The sequence below is a fragment of the Dreissena polymorpha genome, chromosome 11, assembly GCF_020536995.1.
Source record: "Dreissena polymorpha isolate Duluth1 chromosome 11, UMN_Dpol_1.0, whole genome shotgun sequence".
In the NCBI taxonomy this organism is placed as follows: domain Eukaryota; kingdom Metazoa; phylum Mollusca; class Bivalvia; order Myida; family Dreissenidae; genus Dreissena; species Dreissena polymorpha.
The window spans coordinates 6,293,487-6,320,432 of NC_068365.1; the positions used below are offsets into that span (position 1 = coordinate 6,293,487).

A 26,946-nucleotide genomic window follows, 5' to 3' on the forward strand; every position below is an offset into this window, starting at 1 on the left:
TTTGTAAATGTACTTCTTCTGCTGGCTTGGACGGGTTGATAAGCATTGATTATCATCTCTGCCTGGTCTTTCGGCCTTGGTTGTTTGCCTACCTCTCAGATTGCGAGTGTCTGTCATTTATCTGGATAATGTAGGAATTTGTAGGGAAGGGAGGTAACCCTCAATTTGCAAATGCTATTTGGATTTTAGGGTTATCTCTCTTCCATCATCTGTTTTGCTTTGCCAATATAGTAATGTTCGTCTTATGTACTAAGAATGTTAACATGAATATTGAGTTTCTCATATTTCTTTTAGAAAGGTTTTCATTATTGTTTTTATTGAATGCATATGCAAATATTTTGTATCGTGAAGAGTGAGACTAAAATACAATATTAAACTATTAAACGTGTACACAATCTAATTACATATTGATGACCAGTACAGTAATCGTCAAACAATAACTATTTGTCGTGCGCTGACACAAAAACGTTTATTAATGCATAATAATACATATTGGTGCAATATCCGCAGAGCTGTACCTTATTATTTGTTAAAGTGCTTCGCGAGTGTGTTTATGTGTAAAATATATCTCTTCTTAAATTAAAAATAATACCAAATTATTATTAAGTATGGGAAGCCTTCTATGATACCCACATATGCATTAATAATTTTAACAACTATCGGAATTTTCATTTTTCGTTGAACATTCACTGTGCGCGGAAAATACGGAAGCAATCAAAATATGTTCATGGAACTTCGTAATTTGTTCGTCTGAAGTAGATGTCAACATACGCAGATTCCATCATTTTGACGCAAGCTTATTATAATTGTCTTTTTCCCTAAAGACAAATTTATTTCATCGGTCACTTTCACCCAACCAAATCCAGACAAATTGGTCTACATCAAGTATACACATAGAAAGTGTCATTGTAATGAAAAATGTGTGCTACAAATTGACATCAGACCTGTCTATTTTAAACACGATCGATTAAACTGACCCCATAGAACATCGTTAACCCAACTCAATAGCATTCAAGTCACTGAAATCAATGTTAAAGTGGACACAACAAAATAAGAGCTCCATAAACATAATAATTTCTCTTTATTATATGATTTGCTCAAATCGATTTACCTGCTGCGATCCATTGAGTTGATAAAATATTTGATCTCAAATAGGGACAATAACACACCGCAAATTATGCTATGGTCCAATTACACCATTTTAAATATATATCCAACTTAAAACATTCAATAGCGCGACAATATAATTGCCCTCCCCGGTGCATTCATTTTTATTTTAAATGGTCTTGATCAAATAACCAAATGCCTTGGTATTCACGTATGGTCATTATCTACACTAAAGTTACAACAAATATCAATACAATCTTTCAGAATGTGGTACCTGGGTTATATCCAATTTAACTTTATCATCTGCGGACACATGTTTTTGTTCTAAATAAGCGACTTAAATAACCTTTTGTGCAGGTGTCGTGTCTGGTAATTCAAATCAAATTAAAACCATTTGAATCACATTTCTTTATTTCCTTTCATTAACAGTAATAATGAAAAAAATGCCAAATTATTATTGACATAAACTTAAATTACTAGTACGGTAATTGTATTCCATATCTTCTATAGCTTATAGTTAATCAATAGTTCAGAAATCATTAGTGTTGATTATTTAATTCTTTACAATCACATAAAGCAAATTTATTTTCGTGAATTGAAAACATATCAATTAAGAAACTAATTATTATTGGAAGAACTGTCTACAAAAAGGCAGTTTATGTTGATTATTTTTAAGACGGAACACAGTTAAAAGAATACCAAGTTGATCGGCTTCGTAACTTCTCAAACCGTATAACATGATCATGAACATCATTAATATAGGGTCCCATTTGTCTCACACGAACATGAATGCATGAAACGATGTCTCACCATTATGGTGTTCTTCTTCCAAGTTTGTTCAAATCATAGACCTTTTGTCAAAACCGGTTAACTATTTATCTTATGACATAATCATTATGTTTATGAACATGTACATACTTATTTCGCATCAATAATGATATTTTCTTGTTACGCAGACATTTATTTAGTTTGAAAAAAAAGTTGTTAAACAATGTAAATACAAAAACGCGTAACCGAATTTTAGTACATGTACACACATGACGTAAAGCTTTGTGAATGTTACAATCACACAGTTAGCGTTGATAGCTAAGTATTGAATCGATTTTTTGTTGCTGTATACACTTTCCATGAGGACTGCGTTTACCTCGTGTGATACTGCCTCAGCGAAAAGACGTTGCCATGGGTGGCACGCTTGCGAGCTGTAAGCTGGTAAGCTGGTGATTTCACAGAGTTAGAAATCAAGGGTGTTCACTGGGGGCTAACGAGGTCAAAGCGTAGTCCGTTTCGCTACGACGTCAGGTATATGTTTTACTACGAAAACATTGTGTAAATACACTACTTAATCAGGCGAGTTTCATCTTTTCTGGTGTTAATGGATTAGATAACGGAACATCCAGTAATGGTAGGTACTTATTATCAATAAAAACTAATAACAAATGCGCATAGTTGCAACCTTTACGTTTATTTTGAGCTAAAATCGAAATATTTTGAGTTGAAGCAATGCATAAGGTGGTTATTCTGTTAAAATAGCCAATTAATGTAACTTAAATTAAATAAAACTACATGTTACTTTGATTCAGTGTACATTACACATTTCAAAGTACAAAACAGGTTACGAACATGTATTTTAATCATTCAGATGGTTTGTTTCGAACGAAATTACAAGTCGCTTTATGTATAGGTTTCGCACAGAGTATGTATTGGTTGCGCAACGGAGTACAAATATAATGTATAGGTTGCTCAACGAAGTTACTGTATCCATTTCAGGACATATCACATGCAGTTTGCAGTAACTGCAGACTGCCATTTCCCAGTGCAAAAGATGCCGTGCTTCACTGTGCGCATGAACATCCAAACGAAAAGGTTGAACCCGGTGAAAGCCGGCAGAGTCCCGGCAGAGCCCCGGTATATCGTCACTACACCGGCACTCACCGGGGCTATACCGGTTCAGACCCCGGCAGAGCTGAGGCAACGCCCCGGTTTAACCGGGGACAACCGGGGCTCCACCGGGAAAGTATTCAAATGTTTAATACCTCCGGGATGAACCAGGAGTTACCGGAAAGGACCGGCAATGACCGGCTTGGCACTGGAAACAACCGGGACTACACCGGGAACAACCGGGACGGCACCATCAGAGCATCGGTTTACTTATGTAACGTAGCTATAAAGAGACTCTGCCGGCATTCACCGGGGCTCCACCGGGGCGTTGTCGTAGCTCTGCCGGGGTGTTTTGGGGCCCCGGTGGAGCTAAGGTGCCGTCCCGGTTGTTCCCGGTGCAGTCCCGGTTGTTCCCGGTGCCACGCCGGTCGTTGCCGGTCCTACCCGATGACTTCCGGTTCATCCCGGAGGTATTAAACATTTTAATACTTTCCCGGTGGAGCCCCGGTTGTCCCCGGTCGTCCACGGTTCATCTCGGTAGAGCACCGGTTCATCCCGGTGGAGCACCGGTTCATCCCGGTAGGGCCCCGGTTCATCCCGGTAGATGCCTGATCACGCACTGGGGCTCCGCCGGCATCATAGTGAGACTGGGCCTTAATCGCATTGTAACACGATGTAAATTTACCGGCCGTTATGTACGCAGTAAACAATAACCTGTGACAGAAACCCACTGCCACACCTTTACAACAATATATTGATTAGGCAATTGCGGATTTGTGCCATTGGGGTCCTACGTTCCACACCTTACGGCTGTTACAGGAGTGGATTTTACAGGTAAAACTATGTATACGAACATGAAATTCATCTCAAAATTAGTTGACGATAACCGATTTTCAAGAAAATCGCTTTGATATATACCATGCAAAAATCAAAATCCGTATGAGATCAATAATGATCGAAGTTGGGACATGGGATTTACTTTGACATAAGCAGAGTTTCGAGATAAGCGAGTTGGGGATAACGAGAATCGAATGTTATTTGATAAAGAGTACCGTATGCTGAAAACCTATCGTCGGTTTCTATCAAAATGAACGTATATGGGATTGTCACAAGTTGAAGATGCGTCATTATTATTGAGACCGACGACATTAGGTTCTCGACTCTCAACTGTCATCTTATATATGGATGTTCGATTTTAATCGTTTCCTTTGGCCTAGTCGTGAATTTAATTATATAATAATAATGTGCATTTCCATGTCGACTGTGCGTCTCGGGTCATGTTGTGCCGTTGTTACTACCTCTTCCTCAAAGGAAACATCCAACCACTTTATGACTCTGTATTAAAAAACAAAACTGTTCTTTATTTTGCCTTTGAGAGATAACCAATACGTCTTCTGTGAGAAACGCATACACGCTAAAGCGTTGTCGTAGCGAGGCATATACGTATACTGTCAGAGACATGATCATGCCTATTAATAATATTTAGCCTTTATTTCTGATAACTGGGTCAACCTACACATTTCTAAACACACCAGTGGCTTAACGATACATAGATCAATATGGATATTGTAAAATTAAATACAGTTGTAAACCTTAATTGCATTTTTTAAGTTAAACTTGACTTCGGTTTGATATATCAGCGGTATATTTCAGGTTTAACCGCATAAACCAGACACATCTTGGATTATAATTTGATGTAACAGACCTATGAAATGTCAATGTGCTTAAATTCAGAGTTTTGTTATTAGAAAAGCATAATCTTACCCGTTTTAAACACAATTTTCGACTAATCCGTTCTCTATGTCATGTGTATTTTAACAATGTTTTCGTAGTAAAACATATAACCGACGTCGTAGCGAAACGGACTACGCTTTGACCTCGTCAGCCCCCAGTGGAAGGCAAATGAAATAAAACATAAAACTGCGAAACTGTTTTAATATCTTTATTTATAACCCGTCTCATACAACATAATGTTGAAATGATTGAAATAGCGACATGTAACGTTCGTTGCGTTTTAAAGGGATCTTTTCACGGTTTGGTAAATTGACATTAAAAAAAAAATGTTTCAGATTCGCACATTTTCGGTTTAGTTATGATATTTGTGAGAAAACAGTATTTCTGAACATTTGCCATGGTCTAATATAACCTATAATAATTTCCTTTTTTAAATTTTATTTTTTGATTTTTTACTGGAGCTTTTAACATATAAAATTACTTTTATCAAAATAAAGCATTTAATGACAAACTCCAAAACATGCCAAAATCTGTGAAAAGGTCCCTTTAAATGGATTGTTTAAATTTTTAAACAATTTTTCACGCATAACAAGTTCATTTCGTAAAAACATCCGTCACTTTTAATTTGCGACACTCCTTGATGGTTCGGTCGATTGTTGTGGCGCTTACGGAATCCCATGCATTCTTGATCATGTAGAGCGCTTGCTTGATGTTCACCGCGTATGGCTCCCCTGCTTCGGCTCGCTAGAGGTAGAGTTGAATCGTCTGCTTCCGGTAGAATGTCTTGAAGGTTTTGATGATCCCGGCGTTCATGGGCTTGATGTGAGATGCTTTGTCGGGTAGCAGGAAGTGGAGGCGAACGCTGGGCAGTCTCAGGTCCCCTGCTGTGTGGCTGGCGGCGTTTTGTACTAGGAGAATGACATTTCTCCCGAGCAGAGTCAACTGCTTGTCGAAATCTTGAAGCCAGTCGATGAAAAGATCTGCCGTAATCCAGGCCTTCCGGTTGTGTATTTAACTGTGTAAAATTATGTAGTTTTTTTTTCTAAGTTTTGTTTAAACCATGCCCCTGCGATGAAAACTAATAAAGCGGACCATTTGGTCACATTATATATAATGACTTATATACGTATTATATTTTAGAAATTATATTCCGTGACTTTTTTTTCCTCATGGTTTGTACAATCTATTGAAATCGCTTGTCGGAACAATGGGTGAAAGCAATATAAAAATTGTGATCTTAAAGCGATATCTTACATCGCAACAGTTATCTTTAAACCCTGAAGAAAAAGGGTGCACTAAATATCGCGCGTCACTGTTGAATCTTCCGTCGAAACAATTGTCTGTTCAAATTACTGAAGAAACAGCGGCGACGAAAACTTGCGCAGAACTTGTATATCTTCCGTCGGAGTATTTGTCGATTAAACACTATTCTAAAAATGTTGAATGAAATCGCGCAGGACTTTCATATATATTCGTTCATAAAAAATAAGCATTGAATTAATATACAAATGGCGGGTAGTAATTGGTTACCTGTACAAATGATGTGATTGGTAAGTGAAAAAAGCACAAAACATTAATTCTTCGGACTGACAAAGTAAGTATGGGAAATTTCACAAATGTCGCTCGTTTGATTTCATGAGAAAATTGTTTGATTAATTTCGATAACTATAAACATAAAATAATAATAGTATGTTATTATTATAATTTAATTGTAAAAGTTTATATGACTCATATTATGCATAATTTGTTAAATTTCACAAAACGATAAACGATCCTTAATTTTGATAGTTTAGTGAACGACAGGTATTTGCACAATGGCATGTAGAATGTCCGATTAGCAGCTAGTTGGAATTGTGCAACTATTCTATATTTGCATCATGATTATAGACCAATTTCAATTTGATAACGTAATTTTGTGTTAAATTTAAAGTAGTTTATAAAAGACGGCAATTCGTTTGATAATGTCAACATAAGTGTTGTTTAAATTCCAAATAAAAACAAAACAGTAAGCAACTGATAACTGATTCATTTATTATAAAAAATTGCATACAATTTGAGATCTGATTACTGAATAATAGTGTTATTTAATCATGGTTAATCAACATTTAAATACTATTTAACACACGTATTTCATAAAGTTTTGCCACATTTTACACAATGCATTGGTCATGATGAACCCTTGAATCTCAATAACGAAACTCAGTATAACATCTATTAATAAATGGTATACATGAATTTAAAATTGACAGCTCATGTGACTATCCAATCCATGCAATGCGACTATACTATAGTGTAGTTCAAGGGGCTTCAACTTTTGTCCTGAAAAATAGTCAACGCCTTATGTATTTCCAGGTCGCCACTCGCTGACAGCATTTGTCAGCATTTGTATCGTATTTGATTGATTTTTGTAATTCGGGAATATGCTTCCCATGTATAATGTCTTATGTTTCTTGATTGACAACTATTGGCAGGGCTTTTTTGGCTGAATGTTATAACCGTAATTGGTTTAAATTTTCAATTATAAAATGATTCCAAATCCTGTTCTGATATTTACAATGGGTGGTTTGATATTTCGATGTTAGTAAGTAGCACTGTTCAATGTAAGAGAAAAATAGAAAAATAGAGACCTTTGATTTTGTATTATAATCAGTATTTACAGAATTGTTTCTACTCAGGTTTTGTCAATAAATTATTTAAATTTATCAATCAAATTATTATGTTTGTATCCAAATTAAATGTTAAGTTGCGCAAATATGATGATAAAAAGCGCTCATAAATAGTTTACATTATACCGGTAATTTGTTTACAAGTGTTAGGATTCATTGCCAACTGTATTTGATACGACTCATTTTTTTCCGATGAGAAAAAAATCCATGAAAATAAATTTTAGTATAATATAAACCACCTGTAACTGATAGGATACATTAATGAGTTATCTTATTGATCCATGTTTGTATTATTTTGATCAACTTCTGAACTAAAATTAATATCGTTTATTTATTTGAAGATGTTTTCCACCACGTGTGAGGCGACGCTAAAAATAATGGACGTTTTATATCGTATTAGGTATTGCTAAGTTTTTTCTTGGTACATTACATTTCATGGGTTGTGATTCAGTATCATTTCTCTTACGAAAAAGTACTTAATATTGAACCTCTTATTTTAACATACGAATCCCATTTAATTATTTGCCCTGCTCAACTTTAAAAATAAAGAAAGCATTGAGAATATAGCATACAATTAAAATCCAGTCAAATATTTTACACGAAATTAAATATTTGTTATCGAATAATGTGATTGTTCTGCTTAAGTTTAAGACTGAAATTAAATACGAATTTTACCGAAATTGTGGCCCAATAAAACACATTTTATATGTTATTATGATTAATAAATAACGAAACGTACCTGCGCATTATCTACTCCTCTACTAAAACATTATGATACATGCGCGTTCGACTACAACTTGTGAATGCAGTGCGCCCTTTGCGAATGTCGAGTTGTATTGAACTCATGTAATAGGAGAACCCATGTCTTTTTTTTGAATATTGGAAATATGCCAGCAAATAATACAAAAGAGAAGACCGGTTTAAATAAGCAGTTTATTTTACAAAGCAATTGTACAAAACGAAGCCTATACGTTGTGGCAATTATGTGGTATCGGGTAAGTATTTTTGCTTTACTGAATCGACGCAAGCTGAAGTTAAAGCAGACGATTTTATTTTTTACGATATGCTAATCTTCACAGTGCCTTAATACACGTAATTTTCTATTGGGAGTAGTTTAAGGTTACTACAACTTAGAGTTAAGAGCATACACGTCGATAATATTTTTTTTTGTTTATTCAATATCATACATACAATGTAAACATGTATATGAGCATACAACACAGTGATTGTACAAAGCAATACTGTTCAGACATGTTATACAAGATATGCTAATATATATATTTTTTTTTAGAGAGAAAAGAAAAGAACAACAGAGAAATAGTTATGAACAATGATGAGTTGTATAAAGTCGGAAGAAAGCATACTGGACTTGTGTGTTTTGTTGTATATTCACAATGATCTTGTCCGATTGAGAAAAAAAAAGAAACAAAACTATTTTAGAGGGATAAACTAACATTAGAGTGAAATGTATATTAGTGGACAAAACATTATGAGAATTTAATCCGATTCCACACGTCGATAATATATTTTCTTTGTATGTTGTCTATTTGGATTTGACTGTTTAACATGGTCCTTTCAATATACCATAGATAGACTTCTTTCATTTTCCTCCATTCATTACGAGCATACATCTGGGCCAAATGAAATCTAAATGATATATTGATATAATAAAAAGGGAATTGATTTCCACTTATAAGAGAAAACGACCTCTTTCAAACGTAAAGCTTTATTTAGAATATCCACAGATAGGACACAGTAAATGACAAATACAAATTATCAGACAAATATATGAAACTTCCTTTTTTTAAGTCATATGCCGGACTTAGCCTTTATTTTTCAGTCAGCATTCCGCTGAAACATGATTGTCATGTATGTGCCCCGACCTAGGATCGAACCCGGGACCTCTGGATTTCAACGCAAGCGCCTTATCTACTGAGCTACTGAGTGTGAGTGATGATGTTAATGGGTGCGATCTCTGTACGGTTAACTTTCCTATTACTATTCAATCAGATTATAACACATTTTCGAACATGAATTTACGGCTATTACACAATTATTGTAAACAATTATTGACTAAGATGACCGGCTATTCATGTAAATTAACATTGGTTAATGCAAAGACAGTTTCATAAATACATCGTTTGTGATTATTATTATCATCAGTGGTAAAAGTATTAGTTTTGTCATCATTTACTGTTACTAAATTTTATAGTAATACATTGTTATTAATTTGTATAGTGTGTTAGTTTTATTAATGCAGTTTAATTTTGTTGCACATTTTCTTGAAGTTAAATAAAACTATTAATCAGGGTCTTTGTATTTCTCCCTAATATAAAGTATAATATTATTTCAGTCATTAATATCTGGAAAATAAATGTTATCTAGAACTTAAAAAGTCAAATACGTAAAAGTTAAAGTGTGTTTTCCTCTTCTGTTACATGAATTATTGATGACTATTTGTTCTTAAATACGTTTTGATGTTTTATGTTAACAAATGTTCTGAAAGTTCTCCTTATTCCGAACCCTGCTACACACACCCACCAATTGTGTAATTTTTCCACGAATTTCCTATTGCCATCACATCTATGGGACGTCTGACACACAGTGTGGGTTTTTTACGTTGGGCGCCAATGTAACCCAACTAGAACAAGAAATGTGTCAAACCCCTGATGCCCCCATAACACATGTTTGGACACAGACGAATCCTATATATATTATGATGCACACAAAAATACATTGGGCCATAATTAAGCACAAAATGGCTGCTGTCAAATTTCCTTTCTTTACAATCATCTATACATCAAGGTCATTAAACTGTGAACGTTTGAGCGAGCGGAATTCAACAAGTAGTTAGTTGAAAACACCAAATTTTTGTTTTGTACCAAATTATTTTACCCTGGACAAACAGACAAAATGCCATCATTCTAACAAATATTGTTGGACCACAAATTCATTACTTCACCTTCATCTACACATTAATGTTATTAACATTTGAAAGGTAATTCACTATGCAGCAATTAGTAAAAGAAGATTTGAAAACAATAGATGTATGCAACTACACAATCTTTAGTAAAAAAGAGACAAAGGGTCATAACTGCCAAAAATAATTGCAGTCCAAATTCCATTTTGTTTTGTTAACAAATCACCTATAGCGACTGTTTTCTGAGATAAGAAGCTATTTATACAGTTTTCAAGACATCACAATAGGCGATCTTCTTGCAAAAAGTAGTACTACTAGATTTTGTAAAGTAAGTACCCAAAGCGACTTATTTTGAAAATAATGAACAGGTATTCATAATTATTAGAAAACATCTCATGTTATTACCAATGCTTAAATAATTTTTCTTAACCTACCATGAACATGAAGCAATGTATTCGGCATGTTAAGAAGTATTTTACACTCAAATATAAAAACGTACGTACACATGGTATTTATATAAGTTGCGCAGCATACTAGTTTACTCGTTCAGAGAAGTATCAAGTACTTAAATGAATTAAGGATTGTGGAAGAACGCAGTGAGTTTTAACCACCCATTCATGTTTTGTAGGCGTAATTATGTTTGCTTAAAATTCAGTACTCTGACCCTAAAACCCCCAATACACCGTCTCCGTTCGAAGTACGTTCTGAAAAAAGTGACTAAACGGGCTCGAACTGTGTGAGAACGGAGTGATCGTAGAAGCAACGTGTTACGAACTGTCTTCGAACTTTGTGGACGCCCTAGAACGGGGTTGAACGGGAGAGGTGTTTCAGAACTTTGAGCCTACTCAAAATTTTCTTTCGATCATCCCGTTCTACAATTAAACTTAGTAACAGCGTACTGGAAACGGAATGGACGTATTTAGAACGGATAGGTCGAGTAAGGAACGTGCCAGAACGTAGTGCGATCGGACCGAAAATACCTGTACGATGACACACAGATCGAGTCCGTTTCTGGTCCGTCCAATCCGTTCTCAGACAGACCGACCCAGTTCGCACTAAGTCGCAAGTACGATCTTGTTTCGTGAAAATAAGTAGAAACTAAAAGATAATTTCTTACAACGTTTGCAACACGTTCTACGAGTTCTCAGTACGTTCTTAGTACGTTGTACTGGTTTAAAGGAGTTCGCAGTAGGTTCCAAGTACGTTAAATTCGTTTAATGCAGTTGTTACAACGTTCAACCGTAAATACAATACGTTCAGACAATGTGCATATAACTAGAGGTTGTTGTCTCAAAATTCATCATTTGTGATATTAAGTTGAAACATGGACAATATTGATCTCTTAATTTTGTTAATGTTGGCTTCGTGCAATTTATGCTAGAAGCAGAGCAGCAATATACTGTTTTGTTGGGCCGAGAAAGAAGTCGGAGACGACACAGAACTTGTTGGGTGAGACATTTGGCGGAATTATTTCTTGAAGGCATTAAAATGTACGTCTGGTCCGCTCAAAGCGTGAAACATAAATGAGAACTGGCAGGAACGTAGTTGTTTTTATAATCGCCGTGCAGAAAATGGCTGCAACTACGTCCTAAACGTACTAAGAACGTAGTAGGACGGAGTGAGAACTGCCTTTAAACGAGTTACCACTGCACAACGAATTAAGAAGAACTGCGTACAAACGTAATCGAACTGGCTGAGGACGGGCTCAGTCTGACTGAAAACGGTATACCAACGGGGTAAATGGGGATGTGACGGGATAGGAACGAGCTGCACGTAGCGCGAACTGTGTATCAACGTCATTTAGTCATATTGCAGATTTTTTTTTCTGACCAAAACTACACGTTCAAGCAAGGTCACATCCCGTTCTGCATTTTCTTCAAAACGTGGTCGAACTGTCTAAGAACGTGCTTGGTGTATGGGGCCCTTAAGCGGCCCATTCACACACAATACAATTGTCAAGTTTATTGTCAATAATGAAGATTGACAATAAAAATGAAGAAAATTGAAGTTTATGACGCAGTAGACTAAACAATGAAATCGAAGTTGCTGGTTGAGAAAAGGTTCTCCAGCGCCACTTTTCAGCACTTTCAATGAAGATGTTATTATAAAAATGATAGTGAATGGATGATATTGAAGACACCGTCAATGTATTGATGAAAATCAGAGATCTCAAATATGTATTGACGCATTGTCAATTTTCTTTATATGAATTGGTTTTAGGCGTTATTATTTAAAGCAACAACACATTAAACGAAAATCAATATGTAATGCATGATCAGTTGTTCAATGGATTCACCCTTATATACATTTACCCGTCAACTGTGAAAACGTAATATACCGACGCGAGGATTCATAACTTATGAACTCCATTGGAAGGTTTCTTGTTTGAAATAATTTATCGTTTTATGCATTCGCTTTAATTATTGTGATATGTTTACGCGAACGAATAAACGAATACGTGGGCTTCGCGTTTGTCAAGTATGTACATACTTGTTTCTTCTTTCAAATGACATTTAGAACCAAAGAGGTGGGACTCCGTTGAGTCAGATTGATATAACCAGATAATCAGCCCGAGTATTATTATAAAATAATTATAGCCAATTAAATTAAAGAGATATGAGGCAGTCAGGACTAATTCAGGTCTACTGTATGTCTATTTTGTGTCGCTGATATAATCTTGTGAATAGGCAAGCGCGTATTATTTTGACAATATGGAGTGCAATTCTTTTTATTTTAAAGCCTGCAATCAATCGTTGAATAGCGACCAGGCTTCAGGTTACGCTTTAAGAAAAACCGCCTTCAGGATTATTACGATCTATGACACCGTTGAGCGCATTTGACATGTTATGTTACCATTAATTAGTACGCTATATTCACGTTATGGGGGAACTTCGTTTTAATTGTATATAATGGTCCCATTTAATGTTTAAATACCAGAGTGATCCGAGACCAACGTGAATCCCACCACGTTCTATACAATTATAGATCATTGCAATCACTCTGTCATGTATTAGCAAATTCTACATTGACACGTAAAGTATCACGTTATTGAAATCATTCTATAAGATATCACAAAGAAAGAGGTATCCATGTGCATTGAAAGTAATCTTGACAAATCGCCCATAGATCTTTTAAACATATATGCTGGCTCTATAAGAATTAATACAATGAGACCGAGCTATTCGAAACTAACGTTGGCCTACAATATTCTGGCTATTATTCTACTATTATTATTCTACTATGTAACTTCAGTTTATAATCTTAAAATATAACATCGATTAAGTGGTAGAGGCACATACTTGAACGTATTGATGTTTTGATCATAGAAGAGCAAGACAAAAATTGCCACCTGGTAACCTTGTGCCCTATTTTTAAAAGATATTATTAAAATAAACATTTAAGGTTTAAGTCTCAAAATTGGTTAATATAGTGGTTACAAGTTTTTTTTCTAACATATGGCTTTGTGACCTACATTTTAGACGCAGATGATCCGGATTTATTCGATGTATATTGTCAAACAAAATCTCGATCCAATGCTAATCAAGACTGAGACATTAGTGTCGCCTCTAAAGTATTAAGATTGTTTGTTTTAAACATATAACCTAGTAATCTAGTTGTTTGGTTCATTTGATTCAAATTCGACCTATATATTCAGGGGTGGCGAAATCTCAAAAAACTATACGTGTCCACGGACAACAATTTAGGAAATTTAACTTGTCCGTTGCTGAACTACACTTGTCCGTTAAACTTAATGTTTATATAAATTATAAACGCATTTATTGTTATACCTACACATGTACCATTCTAATCAGATAACATAGTGGCCAGTTTCTTAGAAAACTGATGATGGCAACGGTGTAATCCTCGTGGAAATTGTGCATTTCATGCGTATTATTGTCAAAACATTTTTTCATCACGTTAAGCGTTTTAACAAAGACTCGTTGAATTAATTACACGCAACTGTAAACGTTTTGTTTTATTCTCAAATGAGCATAAGTAAATGTGTAATACAACAAACGCTTCTGAATTTTAATGACAGCCATTTCCATATGCAACGTAACTATCCGGCAATTCTCGAATGTGTATGAAATAACATGAGAAAACAATGATGCTAGAATTTAGCCAACATTTGGTATGGGAAGGTATAAAACCCGGAAATGTCCGGAAAACCCGGAATTCTTTCAGGTAAAACCCGGAAAAGGTAAAAATGGTTATAAATGCATTATTATTCGATATGAATTATAATGGTACCGTTGGAAAGAAGAGCCTCCAAAGCTTCTAACGATGTAAACATATTGTAGGGCAGGGTCGGGGTTGGTCTGTAAATTGCGGTCAAAGTCCGTCTACTTTTAGGGTTTTTTTCGCACACAAAAAATGCCTCATGGAAAACCCGGAAAAGGTAAAAGTGGTTTAGAGGAAACAGTTTTATTAATTCGATATTAATTATAATGGTACCTTTGTAAAGAGGATCCTGATAAGTGCCTACGAATGATTTTGATTTATATCTTATATTGAGGATAAATAGTATATATGATGGCTTTTGTTGTCGTGAGAGAAATAAGGAAAAGACAGCGGGTGGTTTGACTATTTTCCTTCATGATCTTATTTCTGGAGTTAACTTCTTATTTTATTAAAAACATGCGACGTTGTTTTTGTTTCATTTCATTGTGCCTTAGAAAGTTACAGTTATGTTGCTCTGGTGAACATACAACCATTGAGTAGTTGAATAGTTTAATCAAATTAAGCGTATTCTCTTTTATTGCAGTTTGATTGACATTGTCATGAAATTAGGTTAATTAGTGTTTTGCTTTGAAGGTTTTTTTTTCTTTTGGCAAAGTGTAATGTTTCGGCGCCCTTAAACTGGGTCTAAACCTCAGACTATGCGTTGCTTTGCATTGGCCATGTTAATGCGGTGACCCCAGTGTGTGTCGTGTTTTTTGTCTTGTGTCTAATTAAATTGCGATTGGCCATCTGCCTAAAATGACCGGCCTTGTTTTGACGATACAATAATTTCCTGCATATGCAACTTGATATTAACGTTATTTATAATTGACATTGGACTCGAATCTGTTAGTTCATCCATAATACACAATTATTAAACAGCGTACATTCATCAGCATAATTCGGTAAACGTAATATGAAGCGATGTATCTTATTAGAATTTTCAAAACCCTATTGTGTGTGTTTCCAAAATAATCGTACATTATGATAGTATGACGATATTTTGTACAATCCTGACAGACGCGTTAACTAATCATATTTGCGTAAATTACTTGTATTGCCCTCTTTTCGTTATTATTGATGAAAACACGGAGCTTCATATCACGTTCGGTTATCTCTAGCGCCACCTCTGTTTGGAGTTGTATTATTTATTGAGTCAACTATACTTCCAAGATGGTATTTGTAACCGATAGTAATAATGAAGATAAGTAAGTTTATATGTCTTTGACGATATCACAAGTCCCTTAAATGTAACATGTGGAAAACAGCAATTAAGATTAAAGAAACCTCAGCTAATGTAAATTACGTCATGCACAACACGTGTGAAACATTGCCAAATTACCGGGGTCTTTGTGCCGATGTCGTTTGAACCGATAACAAACACAACAACCTGTAATGATGGTTTAATGTACAATGAGCAGGAATTGATGTGAATAAAAGATAATATATCCCTTTTCCGTTTATACAAGAGAAACATAAGTTTCAGTCTCGTGAAAATGTGACATTTTATGTCGTGGGGACAAAGCAGGATGAAGATCCTTCGCGCATGCATACCACCGCTTTAGTTTTACATGAAATTGGTAGGGTTATCACAGGGGAGGGGCGGAGGCGGGCACAAATCTTGACCAAAGCGTGACCAAACGATCGTTATTTGGGCATTCATAACGTTGAATATAAGTGACAAGAGTGTGGTGCTTTATGAAAATTTCGGTTTGGGGGACTCAAAAAATGTATTTGAAAATCTTAAAAAGTATTATCAAAGTACGGAATCCGGATAATAATCTCGTCCTCCTTTCATTATAGGCGATAGAACAAGTAATATCAAGAAACATGATGGTTATAATGACTTTGTTATGGTGTGTGTTTTTCAATAACAAATATGTGTCACTATGAGTTGTGTTTTGGCTGCAGCGAATCTATCGTGTATCATTTCTGGAGAAGATCCTATCAGCAGCTAGGCCAGTGTTGACCAATTCACTAATTAATTAACTAATAAGGATCTTGTGTATTCATTTTTGATACAGTGTATTAATGGCTCAAATCTCATTATTGCTGGTATGACACACCGTACTTTGTACGACTAAACAATGCAAATGAAAATAAATCCAGAAACAGAAACTTAAGTGAAATGGCGAGTTGATACGGATTAAACATTATATAGTTCAATATAAGTATTTACAAATATACACAATCGATCTTTAAAAAAATTACATGTTGTTTTTTTTTAATTCCGTAGTATTGTTCTGATATTCTAGATGTGTTTAGAAGATCATCATATTTGCCAAACATTTACAGGGATATTTTTATGATATAATAGAATAACATTATCACTTACAAGCGGGTTTTTAAATTGCCTCGATCAAAATTACATTCTCAACCTTATTCAACATATAAATTATTGTATTCTTTACTAATTAGGAAACATACATGCATTCCTAAATGAAAACTTTATTTTCAATATACATTCTGTTTTTGACGGTAATAGCCGTTTTACTGCGACAGTGAATTGTTAGCATGAATTAGCTTTACACATAAGTATATAGCCTCTGTATGGGGGAATTAGGTAGAGTCCGACAGATTCCTGTACAATTGAGGTTAATAGAGGCAAATATTACAAGGGCCAGAACTACCTAAATAATAGGCAATATATAACTTCCGGCATTAACGTACAACTGCATGTCGCCCTGAAGAATGTCCATGAGTATAAATGAAAATCCATTGATAAGAGGAGATGCGTTCACAAGAAATTATTCTTATACTAAGTATAATGAACAAATAACCCAAGGGTCATTATTTCAGTTTAACGGTAAGCGATATTTAAATTTCCGAATAAATGACGGGAGAGCTTATGTCCGCCCCTATGAAATCGACGGGAGGGTTTTTATCCGGATGCCTTATATCCCTATTATATGCATGTAAAGTGATAATGTCGAAAGAAAAGCGTGTTGCACGAAAATTGACTTTAAAGACTCGAAACTAAATTTCAGGGTCGGCAAGAAAAAAAAACGTAGGCTCGGGTTACAGGAAACAATTTTACGCTTTAAAACTGTACCTTTAAAACAGAAAATGTCATAATTTGGTAGGGAAATCGAACAACTTATACCAACCTACAGCGCACATCTGTTATTGAATAAAATACTTTTGCATATTTTAGGAACGTCATAAATTTTCCTTCACAACGATATTATTTTAATTCAAGTCGGTAGAACATATTGCTTTTATAATTACTTTTATCTTTTCCGAATTTTACGCAAAACATAATTAGGCATTATAAATCATAAAACTTTACCAACTTTGGACGCTAACAAGAGTGCTAATTTGATATTGTAAAACATTATTGTTGCATGTTTTACAAACCTTAGAGGGCCTCTCTACTAGGATACTATTATAATTAATATGGAAAAAATAATATAGCTTTTATAATCACTTAAACATAGGTTTTCCTTAAATGTCGGTATCTCTGTTTTTTTGTATTATATATTGTGAAATGCGCATTTTTCAGCTGATTCGTTTGATATGATTATCATGACGCTATGTTAAAAAATTAAAATTTTATTAAGAAAACATGTACATCACGTGCACAATTTTCTGGATGGACGGACTTTTTGACGTTACGTCATAGCATATTTTAATAATAACACGAATATAATATTGACACATCATTTAAATGTTATTAACCTATACAATTACAACTATTAATGTAACACTTGATCAATATCAAATTTCGTATTTTGCATGGTTTGTTTTTGAATACACGTTTAAACACAACAAATAAATTAAAGCGGGTATATACGATTTTGTCAAATATTTATGAATTTATATAAACTGTGTAAAAAACTTATTATATATATATTTTAATATAAATTAAAATAAAAGTTAAGAAGAACATGTGTCGAAAAATGCGAAACAAGCCAGATATTTAATTCTGAAATTGAAAACGGCTGTACAGCCGAATTCGCCAGCATGTATACCATTAATGTACGATGTGCATCTAAACTTAGTTTAACGGTTTATTTGAATTCCTGCAACGATATCTATTCATACGACACACGAACACTATCTCCGATCCTACTGCAAAGACGAATGCTTCGGTTATTGTAGGAAAATATGTACGTCACTATCGGCTCGGGCGCTAATTTGCCTTTGCTGCATTTTATGAAATTCGGCTTTAATGTATAATTTTTCTTGCCTATTTTGTGTTATTGTAACATATTTTATCAATATATTACAATTTAACACATATAAAAAATCGTATATACCCGCTTTAAGTTGTAAATAAAATTAGTTTAACACAAGACAAACACACACCATATCTCCAGGTTAATTTCAAAACTGTGTTGACTGCCATTACTACGAAAGTACAAGTTTTTAAATGAAATAACGAAATAAATCCTGAACTTCTTCCATTTAGCTTTTGTTTTGACATTTTTATTATCTTATATTTATTCAAACCAAGTTATACATGAACAGCACATTCGTCTTTAAATACTTATTGTATGTATACGCTGCCCTGTATCTTTTTGAGCAACAGTATTTAAAAGTAGTTTATTAAAATAATAGACTTGCAAAACCAGCATAGTTGTTGATAACCTGTCATCAGGCTAACGGAGTTCACATTTTGCAAATGGATTTTGTGTTTTGACCTTTTTGGTCAGTCATCCTGGATATTCACAATATCATGAGGCGTTTATGACACAAAGGTTGCATTATATCAAACCATTCAGAACAGTAGTATTATGTTATAACGTATTGGGTTGTTGGTTACATGGTTAACACGTACTACATTATTTTTAAAATGGTGTCAACGCCATTGATAAGAAATGAAGCATTAGGAAGACTAGCAAGCACTGATTAACAAAGTATAAAAATGAAGTGTCTTGAAACATTACACGTGTTTATATTTGCGTACACAACCGGATTTATAAGCGGGACATTGTGAGTAAAACGCCGAAATATATTGCTGACATAATTATTTTGTTTACCAAATATCTCCGCTCAATATTTACGCCATTGCTTTCGGATTGGCCATACGCGTCCAATTGTGTCGTATCATATGATCAATTGTTCAAGTTATCTTCTTTGTGAGGGAAAACTATTTTTTTCCTGTTTACGTGTTATTTTGGGTTTTATCTCAACATAATCTTCCGGTCTTTACATCCATGTCAGTTGGATTTGAATGAATTTTCTTCCTGTCCAATTGTGTCGTATCATATGATCAATTGTTCAAGTTTTCTTCTTTGTCAGGGAAAACTATATTTTCCTGTTTACGTGTTATTTGGTGTTTTATCTCAACATAATATTCCGGTCTTTACATCCATGTCAGTTGAATTTGAATGTCTTTTTTAGTTTCGGGTTTGAATTATAAAATTGGAAAACCATTCAAGCACACGCGAGTAAGTTGTACTTCAGGAAGTAGTGTGATTTTGCGTTAAATGTATAATATTGCTTCATAAGCTCACCTGAAAATACGTCATGATGTTATAAGGCAGTCGTAATTGTATGTGGTGAGTTCTACCATTCAACTCGGTTAAAACCACAGCGGTGTTTTAAAACAGTATTTCAATATATAATTTTCATTTTTGCAGATAAATAAGCCAGGAAATGTAATGTTCAAATTATACATTATATATATGTTTTTTATACATAATGACTATTTTACCGTCTTTGTCCAACTTTAATATAAATTGTAGTTGATTCAAACGGAACACTTCACCCAATCAACGGACCTGTACGTAATCAAACTCGGCTTTCGGCTTTTCACGTCCCAACGTCCCGACGTTTGTGAGTCTAAAAATTTAGTTAGGTAGGAGCGATGTGACACACTCTGGGTTTTCCGGACATTTCCGGGTTTTATACCTCCCCTTTGGTATTAATAATGCATTTTAAAATTTAAGACGAACGTTCAACATTTAGGTACGGAATGAACGAGCAAACCAGTCTGTACACAGACGGGCCGAATGTTGAAAATGCGGCATGCTAGCCTCCTGGTCTCTTATCATGCTTATAGAATAAGCGAGACCACAGTGCAGGAGAGTGCCCATATTTTAGCTTGATTGCTCCGCAAATAGCACTGACAATGTTATCGGGTGTCAACATCCGGTTTTGTAAAACTTAATAACGGCTTAAATACAATCTATTTTTTTTTTATTTCTCAACCCGACTGGTTGTCCACGGACAACTTAATTGAAAAAAAATCAGTTGCCCGGACAAGCAAATGTACGACTCGGGCAACTCGGACATTTGATTTCGCCACCCCTGAAATGTATTGTGGAAATAAACATTCTGAAAGAGTATTATCAGGATTGAGTATTTAATATAGCTCATGTGAGGTTACAATATGTTTTTTAAGTTTTAAGCTGGCAACATAGTTTTTGAACGCTCAGATTCTATCGTTAGCCAGTTAATGTCAAGATAAACGCTTTGACCTAATTGTATTCAGATTTAACAATAAATGTGGCCTCAATAGTGATAGCGAACTACAAGTTGATGACACACGACTAACGGCTCATTACGCCGAACGGCGAACATAGATTAACCATGATAGCTCAACATGAGCACTTCATCCACAGCTGAGCAAATCACATATGTTGTCCTACTCACAATCTTTCTGTTGTAAATGTTAGAAGGAAGACCTAAACCAAACTCTCAACATACGGATAGATACGATCGTTGGATTCGGGTATACACGTTGGTTAGTATAATGCTAAACACACGTAAAAACGCTATCTGGACAATCTCTTAACACGAAGTTGTACATCTACTTAAATTTGGAAGACAAAATGCTCACGCGATAGTCTCTCGTAAATGGAAAAAGTACATACATTTCATCAAAACATAGTGCATCTTTAAATTATAGTAAATATGTGCCAGGTTACCTCAAGGTTTGAATGAAACGTTTAGGGGAAGCATACTCATCCCCCCCCCATCACCATAAATTTTAATAAAAATCAATCCTTGCTTATTGTTTATAGTTTATAACCAGGGGCCGTATTCCAGTAGCTTCTTAAGTTAAAAAATAACTTAAGTTGAAATATTGCGCAATATTTTTTATTATCTCCGCCATTTTTTCTTTAAACATAAGATTTCACTTAAGTTAAATTCTGGAAGCTTTATAAACTTGATAAATTTCTTTACTCGGTGTATTTTTTCTCATATATTTAAAATAAAGTTAACTTTCTTTAACTCTTTAAGGAATTTCTTAAAGAGAAATACTAAGCGTCTCATGTTTTGTTTTTGACATTGTAAATTTAACTTAAGAAATTTATTAAAAAAATTTCTTTAACTTGAGTGAAAACTTAAGAAGCTACTGGAATACGGCCCCAGATACAATATCAATTCGGCCGCGCTACGTTTCACGGCCTTGTGAGTTAATAGCGACACACTTTAAACAAGAGAGTCAAAGAGACAGGTACATTCCGCCCGAGATTATTATGACACTGGTGATTTCAAGCCAGCGTGATTGACTCGTGACTCCGAAACAAATGAATGACATTTGTCATAAAATGAGCCAAGGTTATTGACTAATGCCTTCTACACTTCATATCAATAACCGACACACTGTAGTGAAGGTTCATGGCATCCAATCAAATAGTTTAGTGAACAAACACAAAAATGAAGCCTCTCACGCTTGATTTGAATTTAACTTTAAACAGGCATGACTTACTCACACCCTCTGCGGCTTAATGATCTAACATTTTGCCTAAGATTTCTTGCATATCATCGAAAGAGTTATGAGATATTATCCGGAACATAAAAATGATGATAAAACATTTTACCTTATCTTATGAACACGACCAGCATAAATAACTCATGCCTTATGCACATTGTAACAATGACCTAGACTTTTCTTTAAATATTTATTTGAACGGGATATAAGATATGGTCCGAATACTAAAATGAATGGTCAAATTGTTGACCTTCTATTTCGACGTTTACCTTAAGCCGGCGAGATTGACTTATTCCTTCTGAAAAGCATATCATTAACTTTATCAATGTGACAAAGTCTTAAGAAATACATTAAACTAGCATATCCCTTCTGTAAAATCGCTTTGTAAGCCTTACGGATATCGATCACACACGAAAGAGGGTAAAATAATTTACCTTTAAGTAGGACCTTTAAACATCATGAATGATTTATGCCGGTCGCAAACATTGTGATTCACATCAGCACTTTACCGATGGAGATGATTTTACCCTATTATATAAGATATGCAGCGGACACGTAAATGAAGGCTAAACAAATTGAACTTGAAGTGTGACCGCGACATTGAGCCGTTGTGAAACTCGTGTCGTTTCCGCATCGTCTCAATAAAAAAATGTAAGGCAATTACCTAAGACTGATTCATGCCTTCTGCATATATTCTCAATAACGTTAACATTTACACCAAGTTCCTGAAAATCTTTCAGAGAATACAGAAGATATGGAGCAGATCCGAAAATGAATGCCTAAACTTTTGATTTCAAGTACGACTGAGTTACGTGGTCCCAAACGCCTTGAGCTGGCGTGACTAACTCATTTCATCTGCATATCGTCACAAAGCCAGTAACATTTGAGGAAAGTTTCATGATTCCATCCAAGAGTGTAAAAGGAATATGGGGCAAATACATACGTGTTTCGGACAGACTGGCGGACAGAGTTATGTTCTGATAAACGGTTTAACGGACAACGGGTATTTCTATAATATGCGTATGCTGCGTTGCGGCGGAAGACTACACGTTTAAGTGTCTGTTTAAAATGGCATTAAGTCCACTTATATCAAAGAGAATGAACCACATCTAACTTATTATTAACCCAAACTAAAATCTTTTTTGACACGTTGGGAGACTGTTCTATCAATTCATTTCCAAATATACTCAAGCCATCCATATACGTGTATACCTGTTATATTATTACGTATGATATTATGAATACTAACATTTGCTAAAAGTCGATACTTACTAGGTAGTGTTGATGCTTTTTGCTAAATATGATCGACTATTACGCATAACGCAATCAAAAGCAGAAACAATCCGGCAATCAGTTTGATCAGCATCTTGATCAGAAACTACTTACCACAACTGAGAGTGAATTTATCCATATATGAGCAAAATGTGCACGTGACTTCGGGATTGGAAACTTGGATGGACGTTAACTGGAGTGCCATTTCGTTACCAATTTCCAGACTGACGTTGCTCTTGGCGCGTGCCTGATGTATCTGCTCTTGCATTGTAATGGCTTTCGACGGTGACAATTTATTTGGACCTTTTCCTGACAGCGTCAAGACAGCAGAAATGGACAGTGTACCTGATAAGGAACGCACATTTCTCTGCCGGAGTCGATCCCGTTGAAACAATTTTCCTGGCATGCAACATATCTCTTACATACACGACATACAGATACGGTTATATCTTAAATACGACCATTCTACTGAAAAGAGAATGAATGGAGGCGTCCTTTTTAAGTCATAGCTACTAAGACGGGTCGCATTTGTATAAATGCAGTATTTTCTCATTTGTTGGTTAATTGCTTTCATGCAATATGTGAACCACAACATTGTTTTTAATTTAAATATTTTACATACAGTGGTTTTCTTACGTATATGTTACACTAAAGCAAGGAAATAATGTTTTTAGTTGCTGTCATCTGGAATTCCCAATGCATTGTATTTTCTGTGTTATTTTGAGTTGAAAATGATATGGCAACTATTCTGGTCCTTGAATTAACAACTACTATTTTATTAGCTCCAGTTCTGGGATGAATAACTTTATTTCTTTGTAAGTCTCAGAAAGATGCGTTTGTCTTTTATCTATAGGAAAAAATAATCATGCCAAAAACATATTTTTCCAAAAATCCAGCGTCTTATCTGACAAAGCGTCCAGGTACGTTGAAGTCGAGTTCTTACCTCCACAAGATCAGATGAACAGTTGAGATTCGAGCTTACGTCACCCAGGCTTGTTTTTAAAGCGGAGATGAAATTCTGTCGGATCTGTTCCTTCGCCGCAACACAGTCGCCAACGAAATAATAGTACTCCTGTAGCTTGTAGTCAAAGAACGATCCCTCCGATTCCTCTGTTAAAAAATCCCTATTTATATCAATGTGGAAAACTATTACCAATATGGTAGATTAGCATATTTCCAAATACAATGTATGAAACAACCTTGCAATATTCTGTTTTAACATACAATACACACATTCTAATTGCATGAGTAAATAACCCCATGTCTTTTAATATTATACATGCACGATAACATATTTCCATTTTGGCCGTTAATAAGCTATGGTATAATTAAATTATTGTTCAGTATGGTAATATTTATATGACTAGTGTAACTACACGATAATAATTTTTGTAAATTATGATAATAACCTATCTGTTAAGCCGCCTTCACATGGGATACACGCCTGTTATATACAGACCTATTTAAACGTATAAGCGTACTTTATTTTCACAGTTTATTTTTTTTTCTATGTATTCAATGTACAAAAAAGCTTAACAACATATTTAATATCACCATTATAAGAAACACCTGCACAAAATTTAATAGCATATAAAGAGTCTATCTGTATTAAGGTGAATACCTGCGCATTGCGGCAAGGTACCATCATATTTTAGTACGGAGAACTCTCCTCGGCTGTCGCTGCACGTAAGTAGAGGATCAAAATCAAAATCCTGCACCACGTATCCCTGTTGACACTGCAACACGCAATAGAAACCCATAGCCCACGTGTCACACGAGAGCGCGCCTTTCTCTTGAGGAATGGGTCGAATACATTTTATTTCAACTTAAGACGACAAAGAGATGCCATATTCAATGTCTTTTCATAGGCTTAGTTACTGTAAACACATTTCTATGTTTATCCTTCAGCTAAAACGTTTTATAGAAGAAAACGTGTGCTTTACATGTCTACCTGCCTTTACACTGCTACTTCATGTACACCGCTGTCTATTGTTTTTGTCTGTTTACTTGTAGACGATTGAACTCGTTAAAATGTATCATCATTCACATTCATTCGGTCTTGAATGTCAGTGTATACAAACATTATATTAATATATTTTGCATTTTGAACAGTATTCGAATATAGTGTTTAGATAAGGTTTAATTGAGTGCAAAACAATGGCAGAATTACACGCGCTTGACAGCTTGCATTAGGTCACTGGATGCATCATTTATTCAGTTGGAAATTTTGAAACGCAGTTGCATTACAATGTGACGGATTTCTGTGTTAAGGATTGAATGTTATGATAAAATATTAATACTAGTATTGGAATGTATTTCTTGAAATTAAACCATTGATATTGCATTGTAGATTTCATAAATACATGTAGCGTAGAATGTACTCGAAAAACTAGATGTTTTAAATAAAGTGCTTTTGTTGAACAATTGACATGTTTAAAACAATATGATCGACTTACAGAGTGTTAAATTTTATTTTATTGTGATACATCGTTATTGTTTAGGAAAAGGTCGTTCCTTTGTCAGTTGATCAAAGAATGTCTATCCACAAAGAATTGCATGCTTACATCCATTATTTTAAAAAAGGAAAAGGATTATGGCAATTAACATATATATCGTGTATAACTTCTGAAGAGTTTAAACTAGCATGGAAGCAAATAAGACTCGACGAACATAAACACGACGATTGTTATCCATGTAAACATTTGGGTGAGTAAATCATTGACCAGTACAGGTTTTACTTGTATATGCCAGTTATCAAAATGTGTGTCTAATGAAGAGTCGAAGAATAGTTGTTTGTAAACTAAAAATTACATTATCAGTGGGGATAGATGCTGCATTATGCATGACGTAGGGGTACACATTGTTAACGTTGAAAATGGCATCAAACTTTGTATTTGGTATTTTGCTTTAGTGAATGTATATTTAGTGAATGTTTCAACAAAACCTTCTGTGTTCACGTATGGTGTGTAATATTTGGAATGGTGATTACATTTGAATCGAGACACATTTCGGTATTTTTACTTAACTGTGTTTTTATGTTAAATAATCGAAGACTATTTCTTAGGGGTAACCGTGAAAGATCACACATGATTTAGATATTAGTACGAGGTTCAATTAAGTAAATGTACTTTATTTTAGCTATTGCTTTCAAACATTACACGATACTATTTTGATTGTCTCACCAAATATGTTTTTTAATATCGTAGGATATATAGAATACCATATACCATTTATGTCAGTGTGTACTTGAATTTGTCGAACTCGACTCAGACAGGCTTACGAAGCTCGACAAGCCTCGCAATGTAAAAATTGCTTCAACTCATGGGATGAAGTCAAGTACAAAAATGACGCTTCCGTAGTGTTTTGTGTATATTTAACTTACGTTCGCAGTAAGGTTGCAATGACCCAAAGGTCCATTGCCCATGCCAGACGCCTCTAGTATTGAAAGCTTCGCAATGTACTGTTTCATCGCCTTTAAGTGA

The 26,946-nt window shown here is 34.8% G+C and overlaps 1 protein-coding gene and 1 long non-coding RNA gene across 2 annotated transcripts in view; one reads left to right on the forward strand and one right to left on the reverse strand.

Moving 5' to 3' along the window:
• Positions 1 to 25,193, reverse strand: LOC127850064 (uncharacterized). Its single transcript, XR_008035047.1, has 4 exons — positions 25,086 to 25,193; positions 24,408 to 24,574; positions 23,579 to 23,809; positions 1 to 121 (listed from the first exon to the last, which is right to left on the reverse strand). It is a non-coding gene; the product is annotated as an uncharacterized LOC127850064 (long non-coding RNA).
• LOC127850058 (histone-lysine N-methyltransferase SETMAR-like) overlaps positions 1 to 26,946 on the forward strand; it is a 146,137-nt gene that overhangs the window by 91,380 nt on the left and 27,811 nt on the right. The gene's annotated exons all lie outside the window — the stretch shown is intronic.